This window comes from Dipteris shenzhenensis, chromosome 29 (assembly GCF_047967505.1).
Source record: "Dipteris shenzhenensis isolate YYH24624 ecotype China chromosome 29, Dip_SZ_1.0, whole genome shotgun sequence".
NCBI classification, from domain to species: Eukaryota; Viridiplantae; Streptophyta; class Polypodiopsida; order Gleicheniales; family Dipteridaceae; genus Dipteris; species Dipteris shenzhenensis.
In genome coordinates, this window is record NC_141624.1 from 36,039,425 (window position 1) to 36,049,687 (window position 10,263).

Genomic DNA, 10,263 nt, shown 5'->3' on the forward strand with positions numbered 1-10,263 from the left:
CTCAAGCTGCAAGACGACACAATTTGCAGAGGGATTAGTACAAAGAAACAACCTCCTAATAAACTACATAAGCAATATAATTGAGATTGATACTTACAAATTGGGCCTCCCATGATTCAACACCACTTGCTCCAAAATGCGCACTTCCATATTCCTCCATCTGGATCCTTCGTGCCTCCACGTGCTGCAAACTGGGGTCCTCCCTCACTGACTTCATTGCTTTCTTCCACTCACGCTTGTGAGCAGTGTGGGGTGGGCCCCTTGGTGGTTGACCTTCCTCGAGCCTGGAAAGCTCCGCTAGTGCCTGCCTCTTAAGCGAAGATCTTTTATTACCAAGTATCGTAACAATCTTTGACTTGGCCCATTTATCTGTGAACTGGCGATTGGGGGGGTTAGGATACCTAGATCGAACAGCAGCGAGGGTCTAATCAGCCAACCTCTTTGGCTGGTCTTTGAAGTGGATAAACCAATCTCTGTAATTGTTAGCAATTACAAAGCGCATGAAGGCCATGATGTCCTTCCCCCGCACATCCATCAAGATGCCTCCTATCTGAGTGATGTCATAGAATATCATACCATCACCTGGAGGCACATCTAAATCATTTGAATCATCATCGTCCCCACCGCCACCCCTCCCAAAGCACTGTGCCATGCATCCCCCACCGCTCTCCCTACCACTACGCCTGCTACCGTGTCGTGTCAAGCTCGTGCACTAGCCACTCGTAGCTGGAGACTGTACGGGATTACGTTGACCACTCGTAGCTAGAGAACCGAGTCTTGACTGCACAAGAGTACGTCGACGGCTCTGCGAGATAGAAGGACCTCCTAACGGCATGGGGGAAGGGGCATAAGATGGCATGGTAGAAAGGGCATAAGATGGCATGGGGGAAGGGGCATAAGACGGCATGGAAGATGGGCCTCGGCTGTGTAGCCGGCTGGGCTGTGCTGACTCCGCTGGGGTGATCTCAGCTGGTGTGGGGTGGTTTGGAGTCTATAGTGCCGACTCCTGGGGGTGTTTAGAGTACCCGTCATATACCGGTATAAATCCGCAGGACTAGGAGGGTGCCCTAAAAGGTTATATAAGTTCCTAAAAATAGACTGCTAGGGATCAGGTGAGTTGGAAGCGCTTCCTGGCCACATGATGAACTGGAAAAAAGGAAAAAAATCTATTACTGATGAGTTGAGAAGAAAGGGGAAGGATTACTGTCAGAGCGCATCTATAGACGCGTCTGATTAGCGCATCTATTTTTGCGTATAACAGTGCGTCTGATTAGCCTATAGATGCGGTTTTAGACACACTCTAAGACACGCCTATAGACGCGCTCCGACAGATGGACTTTTCTAAAAAGTAGAAAAGGACATTGTGCCTGACACACAAACGTGACACTGATACCCAGATCATGCGTTTTTTGGATACGAGAAAGTACAAATCCAAAGAGAGCAAACTTCCAAAAAAGATCAACTGTAAAAAGACTTACCTTGGATAGATGTATGGAAGGTTCTTCTCCTTTTTCAAAGTTGCTTCTCCTTCTTGTTTGCCCTCCTCTCCTTTAAGCTTGGAAGTAAGTGTGGGTGCCTTCCTCTTAAGTGTAAGCTTGGAAGTAAGTGTGGGTGCCTTCCTCTTAAGCGTCAAAACTGTGGATCTACTAATAAGGAAGCAAGCAAGTTGCGCGAAGTATAAGTAATGTGAAGAAAAGCGAAGCGAGCACGCTAAAAGCAGGTTTAAAAGCCGCATCTATAGGTGCATCTAAAAGCGTGTCTATTGGGGCATCTAAATACACAGAGTAGATGCGCACCACAGAACAAACAAACGCACTTTTAGATGCGCTTTAGACGTGCCACAAAGTTTAAAATTAAACATTTGAAGAAGAGCAAACATTTTTGGTTTGTTTGTTTGTAGGATGTCTTCATCTTCAACAAGTAGCTCTAGTGAGGATGAATCTCTCTGTATCCACCATCGCGAAATGTGGTTAGAGCAAAAAATCAAATATATGTGTGATCGATGTCAAGGAAACATGAATCGTGCATGCAGGATTACACTCAATCACATCTCAAAGTATGGAGGATGGGATGTGACTGTAAACAGGGTAAGGGTTTGTAAGTTAAGGTTGATTGAGATACCTATGGGTGTTCATATGTTTGAGTTATGATCCCGTTTTAATTTGATACAGGATGCAGTGCCACACCCGCATATGTTGCCCTATGGTCGCCGTGAGGAGGCGAAGCGTCGGCGATATCAGGTGGGATCTTCAGGAGGGACCGTTACGGATGCACAGAGTGATGGTGATAGTAGCCCTCCACCATTACCTCATGAAGCCGTGGAGGAGGAGGTGTTTCATGATATGGTGCGGGATTTATATGTCCATCAAGGGAGGGATGATAGCATGGAGCAAGATGATTTTTTTTCTGCAGCATTGACTCCATTGTTTGAGGGGTGCACATTCTCTGTTCTACATGCCTCCCTTGAGTTACTAAACTTGCAAACCATCTATGGATGGAGCAATGCAAGTTTGAATGCATTACTCAAGTAAGCTTTAAAGTCTATTTTGCAAACATGGTGAATTATGCTAGTGGGTCAATTATTCAAATGCTTTTCCTCATTTATGGTCTTCACGTGCAGGCTATTGTGTAAAATGCTTCCAAGGGAGAATAAATTACCGACCTCAAGAGATATGGCAAGGCAACATGTGACCTCTCTTGGAGGATTAGATTACAAGCGCATCCATGCATGTGTCAATGATTGCGTTTTGTTTCGTGGACTTCATAAGGATGCAAGAGAGTGTCCTACTTGTGGAGAGACAAGATATAGAGCAGATCTCAAAACTTTGGACATGCCTCGTAAGGTTCTGTGACATTTGCCCATAATCCCTTGCATCCAACATATGTTCAAGTGCAAATCTATTGCAGAGCTCATGTCATCGCATTCCTCCCATCGATTAACCGATGGCAAGTGGAGAACTCCCATGGACTCTCCTACGTGGAAGCATATTCAAGACACATGGCCAAGCTTCAAGGAAGAACCTAGGAGCTTGAGACTTGGATTGGGTATGGACGGTGTGAATCCATTTGGTCTCAAAAGCACGTCTTACAGTGTATGGCCAATGATATTGGTGAATTATAATCGTCCACCCTCTATGGCTATTAAGAAAGAACATGTTATGCTGTCCCTTCTAATTCTAGGGAAACATAAAGTCAAAAACCCTGATGTTTATTTGGAGCCTTTGATTGACAAGCTAGAGATACTTTGGAGAGGTATTGAGGTGCATGATGTGAGCAAGCCTCCCTCGTCATGAGACTTCAACTGCAAAGTAGTCTTGATGTGGATGATGCATGACTTCCCAGGCTATGGCGAGTGTTCAGGTAAGCATTGCACTTCTAATTATTGAATAGGCAAAGGATGTGGTATCATAAACCCACCTTCAACTCTTAATTGCATCTATTGTTCAGGTCTCACTACATCGGGTTACCATGCATGTCCTATTTGTGGTCCTTTGTTAGTTGCCTCACAGGCAGATGCATTGAATAAGGTCATCTATGAGAACCACCATCGATTTCTCCCACCTGATCATCCTAGATATGTTGCCCCTTGGAATGAAGTCCTCCCACAATCACTCATCGTGGGAGATTGGATGAGAATTTGGGACGGTTCCATGACTCCTCCACCACTTAGCATGAGCCGGTAAGGGTTTGTAACTATTGTGTGCTATATTAGCTAGAAATAAGGATTACCCGCTAACACTTTATTTTGTTTAGATACTCCATCTTTTATCGTTTACCATATTGGTCCCACCTCAAGATCAATCACCTGCTTGATCCCATGCATATCTTCAAGAATGTGGCATCTAACATTTGGGAGCATTTGAATGGGACACGAGATTCTTTAGGCATAAGGGAGGATCTATGTACCACAAGGAGGATGCATGAAGCTTGGCCACAAGAGAGACCAAATGCATTCTTTTTCTTATCCTTTTGCTCTCTTTTCAGCTTGTAGCAATCCTTTTTCATATGGCCCTTCTTGCCACACTTTTTTTACCTCGTGCACCGTGGATGTTATCAAAGCTATGGCAACGGTGAAGCGCACTATTACTACAATTCGTACTCCCACTGGATGCATGAGGTGTTTGAAGGGAGCCTTTACAAAGAGCAAGAAAAGAGATGTAGAGCAATTATATGGCTTGAAATCTCATGATTGGCACAAGATCCTCCAAGTAAGTATTTTATATGCATAATATCTTTTTCCTTTCAAATTTGTGAGTGAATAATTATAAGCAACTAATCAACCACCTCCTCGTGGGTTCAGTTCATACTACCTACTAGCATTTCATGTAGTGCATCGAAGGACATGAAAGATTGTATTTACAAGATGGACGAGCTTGTGAGGTACTTTACATGACACAAAATATCATGCGTATCAATGCTCCATGCAAGTTTGAATGCATATTGCTAATATGCTGTACTTTTTTATTTCTAGGTATGTGAGCTCAAAGGAAATAGATCCCACCACGCTTGAGAATGCTTGAGTTATGTTAGTGGAGGTGGTTTGTTTAGTGGAGGAGACATTTCCACGTTCTATTCTCACAAGCCAACTACATCTTATAATGCATTTGGTGGATGAGATTGCTATATACAGTACTATACATGCACGATGGTTGTTCTTCCTCGAGCGCTTCATGAAGACCTTGAAGGGCTTCGTGAGACAAAATGCAAGACCCGAAGGTAGCATGGCCGAGTGTTGGTTGGTACAAGAGTCACTTGTATATATTTTTAAGTTTCTTGTTGATGTGGATAGCTCTCTCCCACGACTATGGAGAGATGATGAAGACCTAAGGATGACCTCTATTGTGCCTTAAGGGAAAGGATGCAACAAAGTAATAGACACGGAGTTGCATAATAGTATCAATCTCTTTTGCATGCTTCATAGTGCTGTGATGAAAAGATGGGTGACAAGATACGAGGATGCAAAGGCAAGAAGACAAGAAGAAAGGGCTCTCTTTTGTACACACCATGGATCTCGTGTGCCATACCCTCAGTATCTAAGAGCACTTCCAAAGGATATTCATGTGGATTGGCTACCTAATGAAATGGAGAAAGCAGAGAAAGACGAGGGAATGCATATCACAATGGAAGAATGGGAGTATGCTAGGGGATGCATGAGCAAGGTCGGTATATAGAATGTTATGCATAAGTTAGGAGCTTTCAATAATTTAGATTGCTTATTTAATTGATTTTTTCTTGGTGTAGTACACTATGTTCAATGCTATATGGTGTGAGGGTAAGCATTTTTGAACACAACGGATTGATGATAAGAGAAACACACAAGATTGCGGCGTCAATGCTAGCTTTGAGGGAGCCAATGGAGCCATGGATGATTATTATGGCATAATCTAAGATATTATTGTGCTTGACTTTCGACGTTTCTTTGTGCATGTTTTGGATGTAAAGTGGTTTAAGGACGTGGTGGAAAGAGGCCTTAATGCAATAATCAAACGCCATGCAAGTGGCTTTGTAACTATTGACTCCACAAAGTTTTGACAAAGTAGGAAGGACACACTAGTACTACTGCAACAATGTGAACAGGTACTGTGCACACATATAAAAATACTCGCTTTTAAATATTTGATGCAAGAAAAATAACATGATTGTATTTGTGTTTGAATTAGATTGTCTTTCAACCAATGGTGGATAATACTCGATGGTGGCATGACATGCCTATTATGCCACGTTCCAAAGTGATGTATAGTACATTTACTAATATAGAGTGTATGGAGGATAATCATGGCCATTGACGTGATGATGACTGTGATACGAGAGAGGAGGATGATCATGAGATAGGAGATACAGATATTGAGGTCATTACCCGTGAGGACGAGCCTACCATTGGTGATGTGAATTTCGATGAGCACATGAGTAGCACAAGTAGTAATGGGTTGAATGTATTTGTAGATCTAAACACTTGTTTGGATTTTGAAGTAGATAGTTTGGCAAGGGTTGATCTCATTGAGGATGAGATTGAACCGTAGCCCATCATTGATATTAGCAAAACTATTTTACATGTTGTCTCATTCTCCTCACCTCACTTAATTCTTGTATATGTGGGCTTGCAAAAAAGCATTGATGTTTTTGTTAAAATTATGTGCTTTGGTAATCATGGGCAATGTTTGGAAAGCAATGATGTACACCAAAATCTCACTTTCTGTATTCTCTGGTTTGCGTCTATATACGCGTCTAAATACGTGTCTGATTCTCAGTGTAAACGCGCAAATAAACGTGCCAATACACGCGCAAATAGACGCGCTAATAAACATTATGTTAAACGGGCCAATATTTTCTCAGTTTAAACGCGCAAACAGACGTGTTAATACATGCACAAATAGACGCGCTGATAAACGCGATGTTAGACAGGCCTGTATTTTCTCAGTTTAAACGTGCAAAGAGATGCGCTATTTAAACGTGCAAATAGACAAGTTGTTAGACGCGCTTTTAAACGCGCTCGTAATTCCTCTACTCAAGTAATGCCTATAGATGTGCCCACTATTTTGCACGTCTACCAAGCGCGTCTTTAGTTGCTTTGTGTTGTTGTGCGTGGTAATGCCCTCTATTGTGAGTGTAGGCTGCAAGAGAGGAAAGACACGTAGTGTACATGTGAACAAGGCAAAGACTTAAGAACAAGCTAGGAGAAAGAAAACGAGGCCACCGCCTAGTATTCGGGATGGTTTTGCGCACCCAATTAAGCAAGCAACCAAGATTGTTCAATTTTGGGAAAATCGCGTTCATGCATTTTGTTAGCTATACCGAGTATGCTGAGATTATGGTGCTCGTTGAAGCGCGTTGAGGGTGATGACAGAGGACGGTGGAGTGCAGGTAAAACTCTATAGAGTGAAAGCAACGGTGGAGCAATCTCAGTATTTACGCGTTCATCGCCGAGGCCCAGCTGCCGGCCTTAAGAATTGTTTCCAGGTCTTTGCATCATCTCTACGCGTAAAGTTCTCATTTCATTTTGGAACGTTGACAGCCCCTGTCATTGCCAACGACAATTTCCAAGTTTATCTTTGTGGGTCTCGACTCAACTGCATGTAGCACGCGACCTCGTCACCACCCATACGCCATGCCAACGGCACACCTTGGATTCTTCCAACGGTTGCACTATAATAAAATATTGCTTCCCTCATACAAACCTCCTGTTGCTATCCTGCATGATGATCGTCAGTCGAAAAGCTTGTTTGCCGCATCGTTGACGGGTTGCATTCAGAGATCTGATGTTATAAAACATGCCTATCCTAGTCCCAGATAACTATGCCAGAGGGTAGCAATGCTCCTTCGCTAATCGAAAAATCAATCCTCAATCTTTTCATACAAGAATCAGTTGAAGGTTAAACAATCTCTTTTTTTGTGCGCAAACGATAAAAAAGAAAAATAATAAGTTGAACGTACTTCTTTGAATATTTTGCCATAAGCGAATATATTGATCAGGCTGACCAGGCTTCCATTTGATCTAGTCATGCATGTGCATTATTGCACCTTGCCTAGATGCCCATTGTATTCACGTGGCGCGCAAGTTTTCCCCCACCTCTGAGGATTATTCTAAACAGCACTTCGACACCGAAACGTAATATACCCATTAGATATACAAATTAATTACAAACCAAAGAACTAACTAACGAATCTGTAAATGCAGGAATCCCGCGGTACCATAGGGAGGCTGGCTGAAGGAGGGCGACCTAGTCAACAATCATGGCCTCGATCCAGCTCTATCCCAGCTAACATTGATCAACCTAGCACTGAGCAGAGACGTGCACGCAGTGGAGAAATTCCACGCTTTAGGCTGGCGACTGTGACAGTTGGGAGCTGTGAGAGCAGTTAGAACGTGCGAGGTTGCATGTTTTATTGCCTATGGGCGTGTGCCACCCGCCAAAGCCAGTTAGTCTCTTTTACAAACGGAAAGCTCGCAAGGCATTGCTGTCTGGGTCTCTAGCTCACATGGTCTCCTTTATATAGGATACTCCGGCCGGCTTTTCCCCTTGGCAGTCTGAAGTTCTGAACCTTTGTCCTTGCTTTCTGGCTCCTCATCTCATTAGAAAGGATTAGAAAGGAGCCTACATCCCTGTAAACAGTTCCGCTCTCATCAGTGTTGCTGTGACCGTTAACAGAAAACAGTTCCAGATTGCCCAGTACCATTGCTCCTCTTTCCTCTCCACAGATCCCAAAGACCTGTAGAAAGTGGCATCAATCCACAAGCATTCGAGTTTCAACGCTTTTCATCAGAAGTCCCTCAGAAGGCTTTCTGAGTTAAAGTTCTTGCATTAGCACATCTTCGTCGGTACCTTTCCGAGAGTGAGAGAGAGGAGAGAGAGAGAGAAAGAGAAGAGTTCAAACGAGCCATGGGCTGTAGACGAAATCGTTCTAGTCTCCTGCTCCGAGCCATCCTCCTTGTTTTGAGCTTCGCCTTCCCTCAGTATGCCAGCTGCCAATACGGTAAATGGAAGACCCTCGTTAATGCCGGGGTGTCCGCAATGCACATGACTACCGATCACTACAACAGGGTGATTGCGTTTGATCGAACAGACTACGGTCCTTCGCAATTGAGGCTGCCTAACGGAGTCTGCCGGCGTGATCCGAAGGATTTGGCTCTCAAGGTCGATTGCTGGGCGCATTCCTTCGAGTACGACGTCGCCACAAATATCGTGCGGCCCTTGGAGGTGCTTACGGACACCTGGTGCTCCTCAGGAGCATTCGTTGCCGACGGAACCTTGGTAAATACCGGAGGGTACAATGACGGAGCTGAAGCTATTCGGTATTTCGTTCCTTGCACCAACAATGCTTGCAACTGGAAGGAGACAGGCAAATTGGCAGCTGCGCGGTGGTATGCATCGAATCAGTTGCTTCCAGACAACCGAGTTATCGTCGTCGGTGGGAGAGCTTCTTACAGCTACGAGTTCGTGCCAAAGAAAGCTGGAGAAGGAGCCTACGCCCTTCCCTTCCTGCAGCAAACCAACACACCAAAAGCCGAGAACAATCTCTACCCTTTCCTCCATCTGTCCTCCGATGGCAACCTCTTCATCTTCGCCAACGCGCAGTCCATTCTCCTCAATTACAAGACAAACAAAATCGTAAAGACATTCCCAGTTCTGCCCGGGGGTTCACGCAACTATCCTGCCTCCGGCTCCTCTGTGATGCTGCCGCTCAGCTACAAAGATAGATTTATAAGGGTGGAAGTTCTTATCTGCGGTGGAAGTCCCACCGCTGCCTTCCTAGCAACAGGCAACAACGTATTCATGAACGCGCTACAAGATTGTGCAAGGATGGTGATCACGGACCCGAAACCGAACTGGGTCAGGGAAAACATGCCAACGCCGAGGGTGATGTGCGACATGCTGATTCTTCCAACGGGAGACATTCTGATAATCAACGGAGCTGAGCAGGGGACAGCAGGTTGGGGGTTGGCACGCAAGCCTGCGCTATCTCCGTTCTTGTATTCTGCTTGGAAGCCAGTGGGGAGAAGGTTTCAGGTGCTTCCACCTTCAACGATTCCGAGGATGTATCACTCGTCGGCTAATATTCTGCACGATGGGAGAGTTCTGGTGGGAGGAAGCAACACCAATCCCGGCTATGTCTTCAGCGGCGTACCCTTCCCAACTGAGCTCCGCTTGGAGTCCTTCAGCCCATACTACCTCAATTCTGGCTACAACTTCCGTCGCCCTACCATCACTGCCGTTTCTTCCACCGTCATTCGTTACGGCACCAAGTTCACCATGCACTTCACCGTTCCTACTCCTGCTCTCAATGTCTTCTTCAACATCTACTTCCCCCCCTTCACCACCCATTCTTATTCTATGAACCAGCGAATGCTCTTTCTCGCTGGCACGTTTACCAAGGTGGGAACAGCCTACGTTGCCTCCATCACTGCTCCTCCCAGCGCCATCGCTGCCCCCTCTGGTTATTACATGTTGCGAGTGATAAACAATGGTATACCCAGCAGCGCAGCGTGGGTGCAATTAGTCTGAATAGGGGTTGAAGTACGACTGCAGTTTGACATTTTGATTTGTGTAGTTCTCTTGTTTCTACGTCCACAGCTGAGTAGATACGTGCAATGGGAGGTTGGTGTCTCCAAACTGCCGTCATCATTAAGCCCTGATCTGGTCTGATTGCATCCTAGGCTTCGAAAAAGTATTGCAGCTGAAAAACTCAATTCATCTTCCTCCCTTGTCAATATACAAGCTCACAATTGATTGACCATTGAACCTCCAGTGTGTCCTCCAGCGGGTT

General features: G+C 44.9%; 1 pseudogene; it reads left to right on the forward strand.

Moving 5' to 3' along the window:
* Window positions 1-8,378: 8,378 nt before the first annotated feature.
* Window positions 8,379-10,035, forward strand: LOC147882774 (aldehyde oxidase GLOX pseudogene; annotated as a pseudogene).
* The last annotated feature ends 228 nt before the right edge of the window (window positions 10,036-10,263 follow it).